We start from the raw sequence: 23,542 nt of genomic DNA, 5'->3' as shown, positions 1-23,542 counted from the left end.
GTCAGCATTTATTATCTGCAGTGAGAAAGAGATTACCTTCAGCGTGGCTTTTACTATGATTAATGTGAAGTATAATCGTTGAAGGGTACAGTTTCACAAAGGAAACAAATGCCTGTCTTTATGGATTATTGAAAATCATAATGTTTCATCTTGTGGAAGAAAATGAAATGATCAAATACCAGTTTGCAGCATTCACAGGAAATATAGATATCATTTAGATATCGTCAGTATTCATCCATAAAGCAGGCAATGCATTATATGGTATTCATATATGCACTCAAGCTGTTGAACAAAATGCATTGTCTAGGAGAAGAGAAAGTGGAGAGAAAGTCAAGTAAGTTTGATTCTTTGATATAGTGATAGACATGAAATGAAATTTCTTTTGGCTTTATGTCTGTAAAACACTTAAATTCTGACTTGACCCTCTGAAGATTCCACATAAACAAAAAAATTACGAAATTTTCTTTGCTCTACATTAATCTTTATAAATTTCTGCTTTTTAAATTTTTTTGTTCATCTTCAAAATATATTCTAAGCCTTTCCTTTCACTTACCTACATGAATACCATCTGAGTCTAAGCTTCAACCCACATTTGCCTGGATTCCCACAAACCTTTTCACATAACTGATTTTTCTTTCTTTCAAGTGGAAACCAGAGCAATCTTTGTGTGTTTCTTTTCTTTTTTTTTTTTTTCAGAGCTGGGGACCGAACCCAGGGCCTTGCGCTTGCTAGGCAAGCGCTCTACCAGTGAGCCAAATCCCCAACCCCAGAGCAATCTTTGTAAAACACAAGTTGTGCCACCTGACTTATTGTTTAAACATTGCGTGTGGCTGAGGATTGAATCTAGCATAAGCTCTGTACTTCAAATGAGGGCCTCTTAATTGTGTTTGATCTGAAATCAATATGCTCATCCCTGGCATCCACTGGATATCCTGTGACCTATATACAGATCTCCTCATATTAGTTCCTCTGTGGGACCTTGGGCTTTCATTCACCAGCTTTCTCAGCTGTATCTCTCTAACACTCTTCTTACTTATATTTAGGATCCAATTTAAACATGTACCTAAAATTTTGTCGCCATAGCTTCCTACTTTCAGGTGTGAAATAACTTTTTGTGATCTAAGCCTGTGAATTAAATAATTACAAGATATTGTCTATGACTGGCACATTTATTTGGCATAGGACTCTATCATGTAGAAAGGATTTAGTATGATATATATATATATATATATATATATATATCATGATATATATAGCCATTAAATACTGGAAAGGTAGCTCATAGGCTTGGGATAGAAACCTCAAGATTTAACCTCACTCATAAATGAACTAAAGGAACAGAAACATACAGGCACTTATGGTAGCTGGGGCTATTGGCCACTTTTCGTGTTCTTCTAAGAAATATTTCTAAGTGCTTTTCCCAACAAAACAGTCTTATGCCAGCTGGACTTCTTGAATGGTACTTTAGGATTCTAACAAAGTGTGATGATCCCAGGCTCATCTTTCAAGCCCACATATTTTCAATATCTAAACTTGAAAGTATTTTTAATAGTAGGGAACTATTACAAGATATATTTCCTCTTTCATATAAACATCTAGACCAACCACATTTTCCTCCCCCTTCCTCTCAGACTCTTCCTGATACCTCCCCTCTCCCCCAGTTCCAATACTTCTCTTTCCTCGAGAAAAGGGCAGCCCTCCCAGGGATATCAACCTAACTGGCATATCATATTGCAGTAAGAGTGGGAATCTCCTTTCAAATTAAGTCTGGATGAAGCAACCCAGTAGGAAGAAATGGGTTCCCAAATCAGGCAAAAGAATCATAGGTGAGAACAGCTCATAGTGTTAGGCCTCCCACAAGAAGACCAAGCCACACAACATAAATAGGGAGGACCTAGATCAAACCCATTCAGGCATCCAGGTTTTGGGTTCAGTCTCTTTGAGCCTGTGTGAGTCAAGGTTAGTGGATTCTGTCAGTTGTCTTAAGGTGTCCTTGAGTCCTCTGGTTTCTATAATCCATCCCTCTCTTCTTCTGCCAGGTTCCCCAAGCTCTCCCTAATGTCTGGGCGTGGCTTTCTGCATCTGCTTCCATCAGTTGTTGGATGAAGCCTCTAGGATGATTATGGAGTAGGCACTGACTGTGTGAGTATAGCAGAATATCATTTAGAATAATTTCATTGATTATTGTGTTAGTCATCTTTGGTGGTATCCTGAAACTCTCAGCTACCCAGCCTCTGGTTCAGTGTCAGGCAAGAGATCCTTATTATGGCAATTTTTTATTAAAATGCATATTATTTTGTTAAAATCCATCTTATTGAAAATAACGTTAAAATAAATGCATAGAATCAAAACAAGATTGGGAACCAATTTAATTGGATCAGGTTAGACAAGTGATTGGGTTTGGCCTCTGTTTCAACCTGTGGGCTCTATCCACAGATGTATTATTCTTTTTAGGATATATCTATCTTAATTATGACAAAGACTATAAATAAATAAATTTATTTATATAAATTATTATGTATAAATAACATCATATAACATAGTATTGAATAAGTATTTAATAAATACATTTTAAATATACAAATATTAATTGCCTAAAGTGCCATATTCTCAAATTAATAAAAACTATCAGTTGTTTATTAAAATTTATGACCCATTTAAATTCCATTCTCCATTTTTCTGTTAACTTATTACAGAGAACCACTGACATTGTTTTTATACCATATTATTATTTATATGTATTATTTAAATATCTATATTTATATATTAATTTATAGAATACAATATTCTATAATAGAGCAGAATTGTGTGAGGGGGTTCTATTTTGCCTTTCATTCAACAGTATTAATTTTAGAAAGTTGATATTTTGTCAATAATTTTAGTTCATAATAAAACCTATAAGAGTTGATCTATACAATTCTGGATTTAAAAGGTGCTTTCCCCAAGTTATTTTTGGCAGATGAGTAGGTTTCAAACATGTACAGAAAAATATTTATGTAGAAATCAGTGCTCCTCTTTCATGGCAATGCCTTGGGTTGGGAGGTTTGATTTACATAGTAAAAAACTCTTTGATTACTTGAGATACAGCCACAAATAAGTCATACCATTTATTTTCTAACAAAAGAGATGGAAATTCCAGATGTTTCACATTCTTACCAAGAGCTGGCAGAGACGGCTTTAATACCATAGCCACTCTACATGGCACAGTGATTTTATCCACAATTCTCCAATAACTAACTCTGTGTTTTAATTTAAAGATTTATCTTCAACCCGTAGTTTACTTATCCATGTAGCTATCTTTTTTCACATGTTTGAAACAATTTCTATTTACTTATATTCTTTCTATCAAGTTTGTGAGATTGGTACAAACACGCACGTGCGCGCGCGCACACACACACACACACACACACACACACACACACATGCAGTTATGGATCATGAATGTCTCTTACTATTTATGTACTTTTCTCTTAACTATTGTTAATCTTGAAAGCCAAGTAGAAGATAAAGAAGAAGTAAAGTTACTGGTGCTCGGTATAATCTAAGCTGCATTAAATTATATGGATAAAGGCTTAGGACTTAAACCTAAAAATAAATTTTCCAGATTTGGAAATCTGGTTCATTTATTCTGGTGGGATAATGAGTAGGAGAGTTTTTATGCTGCTGTTGTGGATGAGGAAATAGAAGACAGAGTTTAATGCTTTCTAACACCTCAACATGACACTGGACAAAAGTGAAATGATAACTTCCTAAGATTCTAGCACTGTAGTATGTATGGTGAAAGTAATAGGAGGAAACGTCGAAATTAAGCAATAAGATGGATGTCATGGGGAACACCCTTATGGGGGAGGGGAAGGAGGTAAGGGGCTTATGGATAGGAAACCAAGAAAGGGAATAACATTTGAAATGTGCATAAAGAAATATATCCAATAAAATATTTTATACAAAACAAACAAACAAACAAACAAAGAGTAATGAGATATATTCAGAAAGAACTAAAGCCTGATCCCCATATGTGTTACAAGGCAACTCAAAAGCGTTTGCTAAGTGTTATGCAAATGTGGAAAGTGAAATCGTCAGTGCTGGAGAGCTTTATATAAATTTGACCCACATTAATATCTTTCCTTTGAGGCTTCGAATTTCATGCTTTTCTGAAGTTTATAGAGGAACCAGTTAGTCCACTCCTGTCCTTTGTAATCTTCCCATTATTGGCTCAGTTCGTGAACCCTGGATAGCTAAAGGCATCATTTTGTAGGACTGACACTACGCGTCGTCTGACAAAGAATCCCAGTGTTCAAGATGATCTGCCATCCTCAGAAGATAATAAGACCACATACCCTTGGGTTGCAAGCATACCCACCTCAATCTGTCCATTTGAATTTTCCTTTATTTTCAGAACCAGGACCAATTTCTTTTCCATTGAAAAGCCTTCTTTGACCCTTCTAATACTCTTGTGATTACAGTCACTTCCATTTAGATGGCAATTTATCAGGAACTGTCTGATGATTTCTAGTTTTACTGTTCTTCTTCAGGACTTACATTTCTCCAAAAACTATAATTTATTCTAAAAGCATATAAATTCAAATATATCTAAAAATATCAGAATGCTTTCTCTCTGCTAAGTTATTAAACAAATTTGGTCCCTATAGAACGTACAATTCTGAATCATATAGTTTTACATGGGTAAGACACTTTAATTAATCTCCTAAAGTTTAGCAATACAACTGATGAAATATTCCTCTCCTTAAGACCATTAAATGAAAAGCTAATCTTTTTTTTTTCTTTTATTTATTTTTTTTCAGAGCTGGGCACCAAACCCAGGGCCTTGTGCTTGCTAGGCAAGCGCTCTACCACTCAGCTAAATTCCCAACCCCATGAAAAGCTAATCTTACACTGTGTATCAGGTCATCATTTTTACAGAATCTATCATTGAGGCCCTTGGTATTTCTAGAGTTGGTTGAACACTTTATGTACAGAGGATGCCTTCAAGAACTTGAGCACCCGGTCATTAATTAAAAAATTAGTCATTGATTTTTTCTTTGCTATGAACAGTAGTGATAAAAAATAAATCCAAAGGAGAATAACATAGCAAATACCAATAAGATAGCAGTAGATACAGAGAATGATCCTTTGAGCTCAACTTTCATCCTCCTGTGCTAGCTGATAAATGGATGCATGTACTTCTGACTGAGATATCCAAGAATGTCTCAGAAAATGAAAAGTGGTACCTATTGTAAGGAAAACTGAGTACTATATGTACATCTGACGACTATAAGGTCTTTTGCCAATATCCAATGATTGGAGAAACCAGAGCCTAGTAGTCAGAGACACTACAAACCCACAGCACAGGTCACGGGCACAGGCACATTGTGCATTTCTCTGGTGCATGACTATACAATGTCAGTAGTTAGAAGCCAAGTTCATGATTTTCAACGATAATTAGTAAATAGTGAATAGCATTATTTTAGAAATAGGAAAGCTCTTACATTTTTAGTTGTGAGCCTAGCCTTTAAAGACTGAGCCAGTTATCATCATGAATTTTTCATACAAACAGATGGAACTAGAAAATATCATCCTGAGTGAGGGAATACAGACCCAAAACAACATACATGGTATATACTCACTGATAACTGGATATTAGTCAAAAAGTACAGAAGATCCATGATACACCCCGCAGACTATAAAGAGTTAAACGGGAAGAAGTGAGGATACTTCAATCCCCCTTAGAAGGGGAAGCAAAAAATCATGGGTGGCAGAGTGAGGGAAGTATCTGAGTGAGAGGTGGAGAGGAAGGAGAAAAGGGGAAGCAATACCCAGGGAGATGGGAGAGAAGAAGAACAAAGAGAAATATGCAGCTGGCTGGGAATGTGATATAGAAAGTCCCAGTGACCTATGATGGGGGAAGCTCGAGGTCTCCGTGTAAGTGACCTCAACCTAAAAGCTCAATAGTGAGGATATGGAACCTGAAGAGACCTCATTCAGTAGGTTAGGGCTCCAGTGGACAGGGATACCAAACCACCTTCAATATTTTCAACGAAATATTGTTCCAACCTAAAAGACAAGCAGGGAGAAAATGAGGCAGAAGATTCAGGAAAGGCCAAGCAGTGGCCAACCCAACCTGGGATGCATCCCATGGTCAGGCACCAAACCATGATTCTATTAGTGAGGCTATGTTTTGCTTGTGCGAGGAGCCCAGCAGGGCTGTCCTCTGAGAGGCTCTACCAGCAGCTCACTGAGACAGATCCAGATACAGCCAAACCTTCCACTTAGGCCGATGACCCTCATAGAAGAGTTAGAAGCAGGATTAAAGGAGCTGAAGGGGATGGCAATCCCATAGGAAGACCAAGAGTGTCAACTCCTCTGGAACCCTGGGATCTCTCAGAAGACTGAGCCACCAAGCAAAGAGCATATACATCAGCTGCTCCAAGGGCTGTGGTATATATGCAACAGAGGACTGCCTTTTCTAGCCTCAGTAAGAGAGTTTGTTCCTAATACATTGAAGACCCAGAGAGGCAGGGTGAGGAGCATTGGGGATGTGGAAGGGTGTGCCTGGGCCTGGGGAAACACCCTCTCAGAGGTAAAGGACAGGGGAAACAAGGGAAGAGGGGGGAACTAAGAAAGGGGGCACTTGGAGGAGGGCAACATTTGGAATGTAAATTAACAAAATAATTACTTAATGAAAAAGAAGTAAGGAAGTTATGATATTTCTTCTTTTCATTTATTACCTAATAAAGTTACTGGATCTCAAAGCAAATAACTGCACATATATCTGTTAGCTACCCATGGTGCTGTTAAAATGCCAAAATGTAAAATGTCTGTATGTCTTTGTGGCCCTCTATTTCATTTGATACACACACACACACACACACACACACACACACACACACACACACACACACACACACATTTGTTTACCAAAAATAAAATAAGATACTGCTGAAAAACAGGAAAGGGCTAGTCTCTCAGCAAGTTACCATTTCTCTTTTGTCATTCTCCTGTTGAGGTGTCAGAAAGTTTTAAATGCTGTCCTCAGAGTTTTATTGCCTCCATAATTTCTACAGAATTTAACAATAAATCCCCTGATTATTTTTTCTCCTCTATGTTTTGAGAATATATATATATATATGTGTGTGTGTGTGTGTGTGTGTGTGGTGTGTGTGTGTGTACATATACAGATAAATATATATTCTCCATATGTTGTTAATCCTATACTTGAACCAGTATCACTACTCAGCACATTGATTATGATAAATTCCTATGTGAACTCTAAGATATCCTCAAGGCCTGAAGTAGTAGATTTGTGAAGTATTCAAATGAGCAAATACAAATGACATAAAACCTAATTTCTCAAGCATTGTCTTAGTCATTTACAGATGTACTCTAAAATCTAGCCAATGCTTCTTGAACAACATTGCCCCCATATGAATTCCATGTTTTTCTTTGACATTCATACAATTTTGGACTTATCAGTGGCCCACTGCATTAACCTCTTTCCAGAGCCATTCAGTGCTCTGCCTCACATGCATGACCAGCCCTAGTCTCTTCCCAGTTCTTGAACATCAGAATATTGGGATGTGCCTTTCCTCACTGCCCCCACGGTTTTAGGGAGAGCACATTCTGTTACTCCTCCATGGAGCCACTTCTCTTTCTAGCAGTTTGCCCGATGTATAATTAATTTGTAATTTATTTCTACTTTTCCTTTACATTTCATTCTTCATATCTTGATACACAAATGTCTCAGCGAGTGAGACCAGGTTCCTGTGCCTGATGGCGTCTTTTGAGTTCCTTTACTCCATTCAAGTTCTTATGTCCCCTGTGTATTTTAATGAAATATTCTTTCCAATCTTGAAGTTGGACCATATCTTTGAGCCACGAATAAATTCTCAACATCTATCCTTTACTAGTTTTGGATTATGAAAGTGTTTGTAAGTGAGTTACATGTCCATTTGTACTTCTGCACTGAGACAGTATGGAAGAAGTGTGTTATAAACAAGTTCACTTCTCGAGGTGCTGCAGCTTAGGTCTGATGTCTGCTAAGGTTTGCTTCTTTTTCTTTATATGGATGGATCAATGACATCATATAAGGTCCTGAATACTATTATGAGGATTCTTCTCTTATGACTTAATTAATTTCCAAAGATTCTGTTCCAAAATGCTTTTACTTTGGCCCTTCGAACTGAGAACAGGACCGCCTTTGGGGGAATTAGAGGAAGTAATGAAAGAGCTGAAGGGGCTTGCAACCCCATAAGAACAACAATGCCAACCAACCAGAGCTTCCAGGGACTAAATCACTACCGAAAGGCTATACATGGACTTACACAAGGCTCCAACTGCATATGTAGCAGAGAATAGCCTTGTTGGGGCACCAGTGGAAGGGAAAGCCCTTGATCCTGACAAGGTTGGACCCCTAGTGCAGAGGAATGTAGGCAGTGAGGGTGGGTAAGGGGGGGTGGATGGGGGAAACACCCATATGGAGGAGGGAGAGGGAATGGGGGTTTATGGACAGGAAACCAGGAAAGGGAATAATATTTGAAATATAAATAAAGAAATATATCTGATAAAAAATTTTAAAAAAGAATTTATACAATGACAAGATTGTTAGGTCTAGTAGAAGAAAAGTATAATGGTATTTTTAGATTCTTACATTCATTTATTTGGTTCATTTTCTCCTTTTGAGGGATTTGATTTCTATTTGATTTTTTAAGACAGAATATTAGTCATTATTATAAGTGGGAAACAACTTCTATTCCAGCACAAAGTAAGCTCTGTGCACTACCTTGAGAGTCCATACTCTCATTAAGAATAAGAGAAAAATTCTGGACATGTAAAGGTATCTGTCAGCAATCAGGGCTAGGTCATAGTGTCAAGTAAGGCACCTTTATTATCGTTAGTTTTTCAAATTGTTATAATTTGTGGATTTTAAGAAAACAACTTATATACAACAAACTCATTTTTGTTTATGATCACATAAAATCACATTTTCCCTCCTTTTCCTCAATCCAAAACTTCTCATATGCCCCCTCAAATTCATGAACTCTATTCATTGTTATCATATATATATATATATGTATATATATTCTATATTTATCTATATCTGTTCTGCTTCTATATCCTGTATCTATATATCTATTCTATATCTATCTATATCTGTATCTATACCTATGTCTATATTTATCTTAATTATAATTGATTGGTCTGTATAATATTAAGGCTGACCATTTGGTTCTGGATAACTGAATGTTCTGTTCTTCCCTGGCTAAGGCTTTCTCACCTCTTCTCAGCATTCCTTACTGAATCATAAGGTAAACAATAGAAATAATGAATGTGGGTAACGGGAGTTTGAACACCAATGAACTTTGTTGTTTTCTGTAAAGGTTCCTATAAAGACCACTGTGATGAACCCAGAAATGGAATAATTTTTTTAATGTAATAGAAATTGTTTTTGTTTTCAAGCTTCAGCTTTCATTTTCCACATTTGTACATCTATCATCACTGATAAGTGTTTTAAAAGTTTTATATATATTATAAATGAAAGGGTAAGAGTCACAAAACTCAAGAGACAGCTAAGTGTGTTCCATCAGTTTTTTGCTGCTCGACTCTTAACTAATTCCCTTAGCATTTCCATTTATATGTACATGAGCAATTGGAAAGGTTCACATCTTTCCAATCAAACGTGCTACAGGGATCACTGACTTTGTAGGGGGAGTCACTATTCAGCCACTCTTTCTGCCCTGTCAGGGAGGGAGAGCCTTTCAATTCAATCTCCAGTTGTCTAGGCTGCTCTTCCCTGCAGCCTGTTAATTGCCTGTTTCCAAGGACACGAGTTTAGGGGGAAAGAAAAAAAAAGACTAAATGCTCTTACTGCTGACAATCTACACATTATCACCTTAAGCTTAACCTAATTAGACTGAACCACTCCTTAGATGTGTTGACCTTCTGAGAGAACATTGTTAGTGTCTGCAGTCAACCATGTATATTTTCCAACAAATATTACCCTTCAGAAATGATAAGTAAGATACTCAAACAGAACACCTGATTTCTGAATAGTTTTGACTCAGTCCTTACCTGTTTGCTGAAGAAGACCCTGAAAAATAATAACAGTATTCATAATAGTATATTAATACTAATGGGGCTTTGCTCATTCTTTAAATTTCAATCTTTATGACAACAGGAGATATCTGAGTTGGGAGAAGAAAATATATTTTCTCAAATGTTCCAGTGTAGAAAGATGCTAAGAAAATGTACAAACTAAAGCAAATTATAATAGGGTGGACATTTTCTCTATTATTCATAGATGAGGTGTTTGGGTTAAATTCCTTTGGAAAACTCAGTACTTTTTTTCCCCAGAAGAATTGGTGTCCTGTTGTTGGGATTACTGCACTAGAAGACAGAAAAGCTCATTACAGAGTCTTGGAGGAAAAGATATTCAGTTGGTTATCATTTATAAACAATTCAGTGATGGGAATAAAGAGGGTAGAAGAATGAAATACATTATCAACCAAACACAATGCAGTGATTGTGTCACATGCAGAGAACCATGATACACAGTACTTTTGACTTAGCAAATGGCTGAATGATTGACTAGGATCTCTCATTATGTATTTCTATCCTTCGTATATAGCCTGGGTTTCTCAAACCATGGTGGGGGCTTAATCTATTTTAAAACTATAAAATGCTTTGTTGAAATACAGATTCCTAGACTCTGAGAATTACTCAAATTGGGGAAGCCTCAGTCTCTGTTTCCACATCTGTTCTCCTCATTCGGTCTGACATTTAAGAGGTATCATTACTCATAATAGGTATTTTGGAAATCGTGTTTCCTTTATTTATTATTAGATAAATCTAATATTTCAGGAGGAACCACGGACTCAAATTGTTCTAAATCCACAAGAAAATTAATAGCAACTAAAACAGAAAATCCTGATGTTCCAGTAATTGAGCTTTATCATCATTGTTTCCTGAATGACTGACTGGGTTGGAAGAAAACAATGCTCAGAGGACTTCTTTTCTTGAGAGAGCCTCAAGTATTACTTTGGCCTGGCTACAGGAGAAGAAAGAAATTAGCAAGGATGGAGCTTAGGAAGACAATAATTTAATGCTCATCAAGGAAGAGAATAATAGCTGCCTACTCCAACCCCCCACATTTGTATGGGAAGCCTTTCTTCAAAGTCACCCTGGAAAATTACATGACATTTTTATCACAGTCATTTTCAGCCTGGGTCATTATCTTTAACCAAACATTTGGACCACATTTTGAACAGACGCATATATCAGGCAGGCAGTAGATTGTACTAGCAAATCCAAGGGGGGGACTTTTCCACAATCTTTTAGGGGTTGTCAATCAAGAGATGCAGTGATAAGGGAAAGGGAGAAAAATGTCACAGGAAAAAAGTGAAATCAAATGACAAGCCCAGTTATCAACTCAAGGGACTGAGGATGGAGATGAGGGTTTTAGCTAAATGCGCTATGTCTTTTGATATAAACGGATAGCACTTAGGAGATAATTCAGCCGAGTCAGTCTCACCATGGAATCCTGGGCTGTTACATATGCTAGTTGTATGACCTTGGGGGAACTCACAAAACTATTTGGAGTAGCAGAATATCAAGACAAGGCAATTTGTAACTGTTTGGCCTTTGTGTGTGGGGGAGGGAGGGATTATCCTATTTACAAGAATATATATATATATATATTCTTATACATGGCTTTGAAAAAGGGCTGCAATGCTAGTTTTGCCTCAACACATTCCCTCCTTAATCCCATCCATTCTTCTCTCACCATCTTCCACTATTTCCCTTTAACTTTGGACCAAGGTGTTCTATCTCCTCTGCCTTGGAACCTCTTTCATCCTCACAACACCTACTAACGTCCTAACAGTGATGTATGTTCCATGGGCAATCATTAGATTGAAAGCTAATACCCAAAAAAGAGAGAACATACATGCTATTTTTCTTCTTGTTTCTGGATTACTTCACCCAGAATGATTGTTTCTAGTTCCATCCATTTACCTGCAAATTTCAAAGTTTCACTTTTCTTCACAGCTGAAAAATATTAATCCGGAATGCCTCCTGTCAAAAGGAAATGCAGGGACAAGAATTGAGTAGAGACTGAAGGAAAGGCCACCCAGAAACTGCCCCTCCTAGGGATCCATTCCACCTGCAGACACCAAACTCAGGCACTATCGTTGAGGTCAAGAAGTACTTACTGACAGGAGCCTGGTATAGCTATCCCCTGAGATGCTGTTCCAGAGCCTGACCAATACAGATGTGGATGCTCACAGCCAAACATTGGCCTGAGCTCGGGAATCCCAATGTAGAAGTTAGGACAAGGACTCTAGGAGCTTAAGCGGTTTGCAACATCATAGGAAGAACAACAATATTAACCAACCAGATACCCCACAGCTCCCAGGGACTAAACCACCAACTAAAGTGTACATGTGGGGGAACCCATGACTCCTGGTGGATATGTAGCAGAGGATTGCCTTTTCTGGCATCACTGGGAGAGAAGCCACTTTGTCCTGTGGAGGGTCGATTACCCAGGGTAGGGGAATGCTAGGGCACTGAGGAAGGAGTGGGTGAGCAGATGGGGGGGACCCTCATAGAGGCAGGGGGGAGGGGAGGGAATGGTGGGCTTATGAAGGGGAAACTGGGAAGAGGAACAACATTTGAAGTGTAAATGAATAAAATAACCAATAAAAAATGAAAAAAGAATATATCGTGTAAATTTACCATACTACCCATTCACCAATTGATGGGCATTTAGGCTGTTTCCATTGATTGGCTAATGTTAATAGAGCAACAGTGAATATAAGAGCTAATATTTCTATAGTAAGATAAGTAGTCATTTACATATATGTCCAAGAGTTGTACAGTAGGATGATAGGATGATATACTGTGTACATTTCTAGAATTTTGAGAAGACTTTTGAGTAATTTGCATAGTGTTATATCAGTTTGAAATTCCACCAACCACGAATAACTGATTTTTCCACAAACCCACTCTTGAATCTGTTGTTATTTATTATATTTAATCTTAGTGTGATGGTTTGTATATGCTTGGCCCAGGGAGTGGCACTATTATAAGGTGTGGCCCTGTTGGAGTAGGTGTGGCAATATTGGAGTAGGTGTGTCAATGTGGATGTTGGCTTTAATAGCCTCATCCTTAATACCTGGAAGCCAGTCTTCTCTTAGCAACCTTCAAATGAAGATGTAGAACTCTCAGCTACTTCTGCACTATGCCTGTCTGGATAAAACCATGTTCCCACCTTGATGACAAGGGACCAATCCTCTGAGTCTGTAAGCCAGCCCCAGTTAAATGTCTTATAAGACTTGCCTTGGTCATAGTATCAGTTGTGAACATGGTTAGATGAAATCTTAAAGTAGGGAGGACAGCATTCTAACTACATACCTCATAATAGCTAGTCCATGAGGTACAGGGAATAGGTTATATCTCTGAGTTGCTGGTCAATGAGGTTACATAGACAACCCAAGAATTACAGGCTATTGCCAATACTCTTTGGTACCTTCTAGGTCATATCTTAATATATATATATATATATATATATATATATATATATATATATGATACTGTTTTTGAAGACACTGAGTCTCTGAACATGGTGAAATTAAGATCATGCTCACTCAGAACTTTTCATAATACTAGCATGCATTGTGAATATTTCTAGAGAAAAAGCAATCATCAATTTCACTTAGATGAAAATACTGCAAGCTGATATAAGAACTGGCCTGAAAAGATATGCCTTCTTGTGTCATAGTAGTTCGAATGTTATGGGAGTAACCGATTACTTTCTTCTTAGTTTAGAATCTTACTTAATGAGACAGAGCCTATATATGACACATTTTAAAGGGCAAATACCTATGACTAGATAGTACATATCGTCTAGAAAAGAAGCCAATACTATTATTCTGCTATTTGGCATAGCAACTAAAATAATTCCTAATTATTTACTGCTGTGCTCATAGATCAGGGCATCTCTTAACCTACCAGAGATGGTACTTTCTTCAGTAGATGAAAATTAATGTAGACATCCTCAACTGGAAAATATTTAGATAATAAGAAACTGGAGAGGGCTCAGGCCTACATGGGACATACAAATCATAGCCCTCTCCCCCAGTCTTTATAGAATTCAGGGAACATGGGGCAGAAAGATTGTAAGAGCCAGAGATTTTTAAATAAATCAAGAAAAATCATGTTGCAAAAGCACATATGAAATCACAGTGACAGTGCAAGAATGTAAAAGACCTGCTAAGCTCATGCCTGTAATAGTCCAAGTCTAGAGGGGGAGGTAGAGACAATATCCTGCCAGTGGGTGAGGAACTGAAAGGATTTGATAGCAGCTGGCAGAGAATCAGTTTTCTTGATTGACCCTGGTAGGTCAATCACATGGAGGACAGGCCATATCCCCAAGGCTAGCGGGGCAACCCATACCATACTAATGAGGTGAAACAGAAGAAAACTCAGAGCAGGGAGGCAGGAGGGAGTGGGTGGATTGGTGAGTGGGGGAGCATCCTCATGGAGGTAGGTGGTGGAGGGTGAGATGGGGCAGTTCCGCATGGGAAACCAGGAAGGAAGATAATTTTGAAATATAGATAAAGAAAACATACAACAAAAAATGAAAAGAAGCAAAAAGAAACAGACACACACACAAAGAAGAAAACTGAAAGTTCGGTTAGAGGAATAAAGTAGTGGTTATAGGAAGAGGTGTGGCGCCATTCCAAATAAATCAATAAAAATATTTTTAAATGTTATTTCTACTGTCAAAATGTCAAGAGGGGTTGGGGATTTAGCTCAGTGGTAGAGCGCTTGCCTAGCAAGCGCAAGGCCCTGGGTTCGGTCCCTAGCTCCGGAAAAAAGAATTTAAAAAAAAAATGTCAAATTATTTGTCTAGACATTTGAATTGATCCCATATAGCTCTATATCTATCAATCTCAGGATCTCATTGCAAATCTCCTCTACATTCTCATGTTATCAGGAGATTTTCTTTTAAATATTGATTTATTTATTTTATATATATGAATACCCTACATGTACAACTTTGTGCCAGAAGAGGGCATCTGACCACATTATAGATGTTTGTGAGCCATCATATGGTCTCCGGGGATTGAACTCAGGGCCTCTGGAAGAGCAGAAAATGCTCTTAAGCACTGAGCCATCTATCTCTCTGGCCCTATCAGAAGATTTTTAAAAATATATTTTATACATAGCCAGAAATCCTAAGACCCATACTTGAATGCTAGAACATATTTTTATGTGACTTAAAATAGATTCTATACCCCATCTAATACTTGAGCTTTGTTAATGCAAAAGATGTAAACAATATTTAGTTCAAATGTAATTGTAGATTAACAAGGAGAAAAACATTACTTTTACTAAACATAGTGCCTCAAATATAGTGCACATTCACATAGTCACTTGGGTGTAGAGTTTTATAAATGCATTGTAGTTTACTCGTTTATACATTACAGTTTCTCCTTGAAAGCTAAATAAGGTGAGTCCTATTAACTTAAGTAAAGACAATCAAATATCCTCTTGTATGTGCTTAGTCTTTCTTAGAGGAGGTTATCAGAGAGAATGGCTTCAGCCATTTTCCTTTCTCCCCTTCCCTTGTGGATATTGCTGTGACAAGTTGTGAAGTGTTGACATTGAACAAATGACTCTAAGGTGGTAATTTATGGTACACTGGGCACGATTTGTTTTTTGATGTCCAATGAAGCAAGGTGTCAACAGTTTATCAATATGTGACACACAGGTATAGATCAAGCTTTTAGGAATTATAGTTGTATATTCTCCAGGGAGAATGAGGGACATATAAAGACTTTCATGAATGTGAAGGAATCTATTCCTGGTTGAATGCTAAAAGTCTAGGGAACCTCTGTAGTGAAAGCATAGCTTCAGTTTTTCATGTACATTGGAACTGGAAAAGGATTTGGTGTTAAAGTTTGGGCTGTGAAGTAGAATAAAATTTCTAAGATATGAATACAATACTATGCAACTCCAACTGAAATGAATGAAAGAGACCTATAGGCTGACAGTGATTACTGAGTACTCGACAAAGGAATATACTGAACAAACTATGTTTAGAGGAAGGACGGATGTTTACTAGGTACTTGTCTTGATTCCAGAAACACAAAATTACTAACATGAATGATGTTTCTATTACAGTAGATACCACAATTGGATAATTGTCCTGAGATAAAAGAAAGCTCATTACAACATGACAGGATTTGGAGATGAGTAAGAAAACATGCGTGAGCTGTGTTGCTAAAATAATCCCAGAAGGATGTTCATGGAAAACCTTGTTAAAAATAAGAACATCCTAAGTCGCTCAATTCCTAAGAGGCTTTCACCCAGTCTTCATGCAGATTCACCACAACAAAAGCACTTATTCCATTAACACCAGTAAATAGACTTTCTTTTGTTGTGATAATTTTTCCCCAAGTAAAAGGCTTAGATAAGCAATTCTGGGTCAAGGCAGTTAGGTATAAGAATAAAAAAGCCCAGCTTAATTAAAATGTCTATCTATACTCCATGGCTTATTTCACTGAGATTTATAAAAGCAGATATTTGTTGTTAATCAAAAGTCAATTGATTCTCCCTAAAATATTTATTGAGACTTAAGAACTCAGTTATGTGTGTTGCATGGCTGTTAAGGTCTCAATAAATCTGTTTCTCCAAATCAATGGGAATTTAATTAAAATGCAAAAAATAACTATATGGTTTGTTTCAAGTCCTTATTTTACACAATTAATAGAATGCTATTAAGATCCTGATTTAGTGACTGGAGGGCATGGAGGATTTAATGTCCATTAAACAGCCTGTGAGTACCGGAGCAGCAGGAGAGGAGACTGGGATGGGATGGGGTGGGGGAGAAAACGCTAGATGTCTGCTGTGGAAACGGCCAGTGAGCAGTGGGAGGTAGGCTAAGGCATTACAAGGTACAGCAAACCTTAAATTCCAATTAGTCAGGACACAGGCATTACAATACATCCGGGTCATATGAAAGTTAGGTCACACTGACTTAATTCAAGTCCTTGCTTCCTTACAGTTCTAGTGGAATGAGATTACAATGGAATTAATTAACACTACATTTATTATGCATACACACACACACACACACACACACACACAGAGAGAGAGAGAGAGAGAGAGAGAGAGAGAGACTCCATTTTCTTATTACTATTGTGAATGTGACCTCATTTGGGTCTTCCCAGACATGATCAAGTTGGAATGAGGACAGTCCAGACAAGGTGAATAGTAGTCAGATACAAAAGCAGGTAATCTAATACAGGGAAGCAGATTCTATGACAATATGGAAAAGAAGGAAAAATTAAAGGTATGATTCTTTAACCCACAAAAGATGAGTTTTCTTGAAGCAGTACAAGTTCAAAACCAATTCTCTGGGCAATTCAGAGAGACCATACAGCCCTACGCATATTTCCAGCTTAAATTTTTAGCCTCTAGATTCATGAGAAAATAAATTTCCATTGTTATAGGTCATTCAATGGTAGTATTTTGTACTAGGCAACCTTACAAGTCAAATGTCATTTAAAGAGTTAATGTTTATTAAACCAATCCTCCCCAGTCATATACGAACTATGTAAAGTTGGACTCCCAAAGGTTTTCTTAGAGGCCACAATAAAAGGTCAACTTTATTTCTGTATTGTTTCTTCGGAAGTTTACTTGACACGGCCTGTCTGGTCAAAGCTGTGTCATCCAGAGACCCAGTACTTTCCTCTTGGCTATGGTTATTACTCTTGAGGTATCTGTGTCAGGGGGATCTTCTCTTCAGTGGTCAACACTTTCTGAATTCTCTTTTTACTGACCTTGGATATTTTTCCCCTTGCAAATACTATATAAGCTGCTAATGTTCTTAATAAACTTACTTGGATAAATCATCAGCTTAAACAAGGCATCCTGGTCCCAGACTTTTCTTTTGTCTTCTTTATTTCTCATCTTTATTTTCCATTGCTGCTCCTCTCTCTTGATACCTCATGGTTTCAAAGCCCTTATTCCTAATGGCTTAGAACCATTTGACAAAGAACTATATAAGAAATTTCATCTAATATATATGCATATACATGTATATAAGCACACACGTATGCACACACACACGTCTCTTTCTCATTCTCTCATTCTCTCTCTCTCTCTCTCTCTCTCTCTCTCTCTCTCTCTCTCTTTCTCTCTCTCTCCCTCTCTCTGTGTGTGTGATATATATGATGTGCATTTTGTGTGTCAGGTCTTAATCCCAATGAAGAGTAAAACAACTGATCTAAATTATTACCACATTGAAGGAAGCTTTATTCATGTACACATCAGAGTTGAACTGGTTTGGGTCTCACCATAAGGGAGGGTGTATGAGGCCAGTCCTCGAACAATTTCATGAGCCCTTTTTATAGGCTAAACCATTGGATGGGAGAATTTGACAATAAGCCTGGTTATAGGAACAAAACCAGTCAGTTAAAGAAAAGTAGACTATAAAGAAATGTATCCTCATTTCAGAAATAGGTTGCCTAGGTTGTGGTTTCTCAAATATTATATGGTTATGGAGGCTCTGAGAAACAAACATTCTATAGTAAACAGAAACTTAACTAGAGACTCAAAATGACTCTGTAACAAAATGGAGCAATCCAAATACTTTGTGAGCAATCCAAAGCAACATGAGTTTTAAAAAATATGTTTCTGAGTATGAATATATTTTGAACCTTCAAATTCATAAAGGAGGTTAAACTCAAATGTACTGAATTAGGAGGATGGAAACTTATTCTATTGTGTTGTTAGAAATGAGCCTTCAGATAAATACTTTCATATTTCACATATGATTTCATATATATATACATATATGTATATATATGTGTGTGTATGTGTGTGTATGCATATACATTTGTTTATATGTATATACATATGTGTATATATATATGTATGTATATATGTACATATAATGCTCGAAACCCTCTGAACTTATTATACACAGATATTTATCAAGTTTTCTGCTTTGGGTATTTTAGCACTTACACAGAACTGAATGGCTTACCACTCAGAAACCTAGTAGCTTGCATATTTCTTCCCTTGTTTGTTGTTCATAGCCTAAGTTGACAATCACACAAGGAGTAGTAAGTTATGACTTCCATTTCTTTTCTTTTACTTTGGAAAGGGAGATTATTTCTTCACAAGGTAACAGGCAAAAAGACAGAGCCAAAACTAGGCTTTGTAGCAGAAATTATGTTTCCAAATGAGACTGGAGCATCGACTTTGCAGAGCTGACAGAGGTTCTATAGAAGTAACCACTGTAATGCAGTTTAATAACTAGGAGGAGTTGGCCCAAGGTCTCAGCAGCACCACTCTACTGCACGACTGAATGGCGTTTCCCATTTGCCACGTCCTTCAGGAGACTGAAACAACAAAAGAATGTCTCTGGATTCCAATAATTCCATCTGACCCTGGTCCAGCAACCAAATTTTCTTTTATATGAACATCCTAGAAAGCAGTTATCTGATACTGACTTTAAAAAAATAAGTAGATAAGACAGGTGAAAGGGAAGGGTGATCTTTTGAGCACAGCCAGCTGGAGCCATTAGGCTGGGTCACAGAAAAGCATTTAACTTCCAGTTGTTCTTAAGTGTATTGATTTTTCCCCACCACGGAACCCCTATGGCAGGCGCTGTGGGCAGCTGACCTCCACTGACCTGCCACATCAGCCCCTTCTGCAGTTTAATAACTGTCAATTTCTCACAATCTTTTCAAAGTAAGGACTTTGGGCATGGGAAATGAACACTGAAAAACTGTCTCATTGTCCCTGCTTAATAACCTCCCCATACTTCTGCATTGGTTCATCTATGCAGACACTTATGAAAGGACAGCGAGTATCATTGTTAATACCCCAACAGGTAAAGTAAGGTTAGAAAGCAGGCATCTCGTCTAGTTAAATCTACACAATAGTCGAAGCAGCATCCATGATATGTGTATCCTCTTACATACATATTCACTCAATACAATACTTCCCAAGGAAGCTCTTCAGGGTGCACATGCATTTGAGTAGGCACAGAGCATCTGAGTTCAAGACCAACCTTGAGTGGACAACAATGAGTTGTCTCTCTCAGATATATACAGAGGAGATTTCTTCTTATCTTTGTTCCTAAAGAGAACAGTGTAACAACTATTTTGCTGTATTATATGTTGTAAGTATTCTAGAAGTGACTTAGACTACACAATAAGATGAAAATCAGTCATGGACTAATTCTACTCGCAGTTTTGTGTCTGGGACTTTAGTTTTCATAGATTTTTGAATTAATTAATTTGAAGAATGAAAGGTTGAACAAATTAACCCCTTTGTTTCTTATTTAATAAGAAAGTAATACTAAATGATACTATAATTAAATTACATTTCATTTAATAATAAACACAATTATTAAATAAATAATAATAAGGTGGGTTTTCAATGCACTGCTCTGTGCATACAAAGTTTTGAGCATACTAGATTTCTGTTTTCCACTCTTTTTGTTTAAATTGTATTTTTAATTTACATTTCAAATGTTATCCCCTTTCCCAGTTTCATGTCCAAAAACCCTCATCCCACTCCTCTCCCCCTTCTTCTATGAAGGTGTTCCCCCACCTCCCCACCATGATATTCCTTTACACTCTGGGTCCAGACTTGGCAGGACCAAGGGCTTCTCCCATTGGTGCGCAACAAGGTCATCCTCTGCTACATATGCACCTGGAGCCATGGGTTTGTCCATGTGTAGTCTTTGGATGGTGCTTTAATCCCTGAGAGCTCTGGTTGGTTTGTATTATTCTTATGGGGTTGCAAAAACTTTCAGCTCCTTCAATCCTTTCTCTGACAACACCAATGGGAACTCCATTCTCAATGTTGTCCACTCAAGGTTGGCTCAATGGTTGGTTGCAAGAGCCCACCTCTATATTTGTTATGCTCTGGTAGAGCCTCTCAGGAGACAAATATATCAGGCTCCTGACAGCATGCACTTCTTGGCATCAGCAATATTGTCTGGATTTGGTGGTGGCTGTATATATATATATGGGATGGATCCCCAGGTAGGGCACTGTCTGGATGGATTTTCCTTCAGTCTTTGCTCCAAACTTTGTCTCCGGTATTTCCTCCTATTAATATTTTTGTTCCCCCTTCTAAGAAGTCTGTCCCCTATCTTACTCTTATGCCATCCCCCTTTTCTATCTATGGTTTTGCATTCTGTCCTTTCTTGTGGAAGAGATAACAGGAGAAAATACATTTGAACATGCTGACCTAGTATAAAATATATTTTTCTCAAATAAGAAACCATGGAGATAATTGGTTGAACATTTTATTTTTTTCAGTCATCCAGCCAATACCAACCCAGTATCATATGTCCCTGAGGCACTGAGCTGAATAACAGACTACTTTCAGAGATTCATCAACTAATGCAAAATATGTAGAAGGCCAATTTTCTAACAACAGGCTAAGAACTCTAAATCAAAAGTTGTATGGTTTGGCTTTTCCATATTTGCCACTAATCTCATTCTTTTCCAAATGTCTTTCAAAGCAAAACATAACTATTCTATTTTATAGCCAAGGCAATCAAGACTCAGAGATATTAAAAGGTACAGGGTAGAACACTGCAATTAATAATGTGGAGTATATGAACATAGTGGAGCATGTGTCTTTGTTGTATGTTGGAGCATCTTTTGGGTACATGCCCAAGAGAGGTATAGCTGGGTCCGCAGGTAGTGGAATGTCCAATTTTCTGAGGAACCTCCAGACTGATTTCCAGAGTGGTTGTAGCAGTTTGCAATTTCACCAACAATGGAGGAGTGTTCCTCTTTCTCCACATCCTTGCCAGCATCTGCTGTCACCTGAGTTTTTTTATCTTAGCCATTCTGACAGGTGTGAGGTGGAATATCAGGGTTGTTTTGATTTGCATTTCCCTGATGACTAAGGATGTTGAACGTTTCTTTAGGTGCTTTTTGGCCATTTGATAATCCTCAGCTGAGAATGTTTTGTTTAGCTCTGTACCCAAATTTTTAATAGGGTGATTTGTCTCTCTGGAGTCTATCTTCTTGAGTTCTTTGTGTATTTTGGATATTAGCCCTCTATCAGATGTAGGATTGGTAAAGACCTTTTCCAATCTGTTGGTTGTCATTTTGTCCTAATGACAGTGTCTTTTGCTTTACAGAAGCTTTGCAGTTTTATGAGGTCCCATTTGTCGATTCTTGATCTTAGAGCATGAGCCATTGCTGTTTTGTTTATAATAGCCAGAAGATGGAAAGAACCCAGATGCCCTTCAACAGAGGAATGGATACAGAAAATGTGGTACAACTACACAATGGAGTACTACTCAGCTATCGAAAACAATGATGTCATGAAATTCATAGGCAAATGGAATGAACTAGAAAATATCATCCTGAGTGAGGTAACGCAATCAGAGAAAAACACCCTTGGTATGCACTCATTGATAAGTGGATATTAGCCAAAAAGCTTGAATTACCCAAGATGCAATCCACAGACCACAGGAAGCTCAAAAAGAAGGATGAACAAAATGCCATGCTCCCACTCCATCTTAAAAGGGGGAAAATATTCATAGGAGGGGATATGGAAGCAAAGTTTAGAGCAGCAACTCAACAGCCTTTCAGAGCCTGCCCCACATGATATATCCACCAAAACTAGATAAGATGGATGAAGCTAAAAAATGTAGGCTGAAAGGGACCGGATATAGATCTCTCCTGAGAGACACATCCAGATCATGTCCAATACAGAGGTCAGTGCTAGCAGCAAACCACGGAACTGAGAATAGGACCCCCATGGGGGGAATTAGAGGAAGGATTGAAAGAGTTGAAGGAGCTGCAACCCCATAAGAACAACAATGCCAACCAACCAGAGCTTCCAGGGACTAAACCATTACCAAAAGACTATACATGGACTGACCCAGAGCTCCAACTGCATATGTAGCAGAAAATAGCCTTGTTGGGGCACCAGTGGAAGTGGAAGCCCTTGGTCCTGCCAAGGTTGGACCCCCAGTCCAGGGAAATATGGGAGGCAGTAAGGGGGATGTATGGGGTGAATACCCGTATGGGGAGGGGGAGTGGAGGGGATGGGGGCTTACGGACAGGAAACCGGGAAACAGAATAACATTTGAAATGTAAGTAAAGATATATTTAATAAAACATTTTTTAAAAGGTGGAATCTAAGGTACCTAACCACAGAAATAAAAATCAACTACTACTTTTCACACTCTGCAAGACATTGACTAATTTCCTTTTATTTACACTAAAGAGTTAAATCAACTTTCCTCATTGCGATGTTAGGCACAGAAGGTGAGGTCAGTCTTGCAGCTCTCAGCTCCTGGACATCCTTTCTGTTGTTAGTTAATCGTCCTTCATATCTTTTTCAGTATGTGTTCCTTTGGGTATGATTCTTGGCTAAGACTTGACCTATCCTCCTGACGGCAGGCATCGCCTTCAAGCAACCATTGTGCTCACAATTTTTTCCCTCTGTAATCCCATGTTTATTGTTTCCATTGTTCTTTTTCATTAATCATTTT

This window comes from Rattus rattus, chromosome 17 (assembly GCF_011064425.1).
Source record: "Rattus rattus isolate New Zealand chromosome 17, Rrattus_CSIRO_v1, whole genome shotgun sequence".
Classification (NCBI taxonomy): domain Eukaryota; kingdom Metazoa; phylum Chordata; class Mammalia; order Rodentia; family Muridae; genus Rattus; species Rattus rattus.
Note: the sequence above shows the minus strand (reverse complement) of the source record.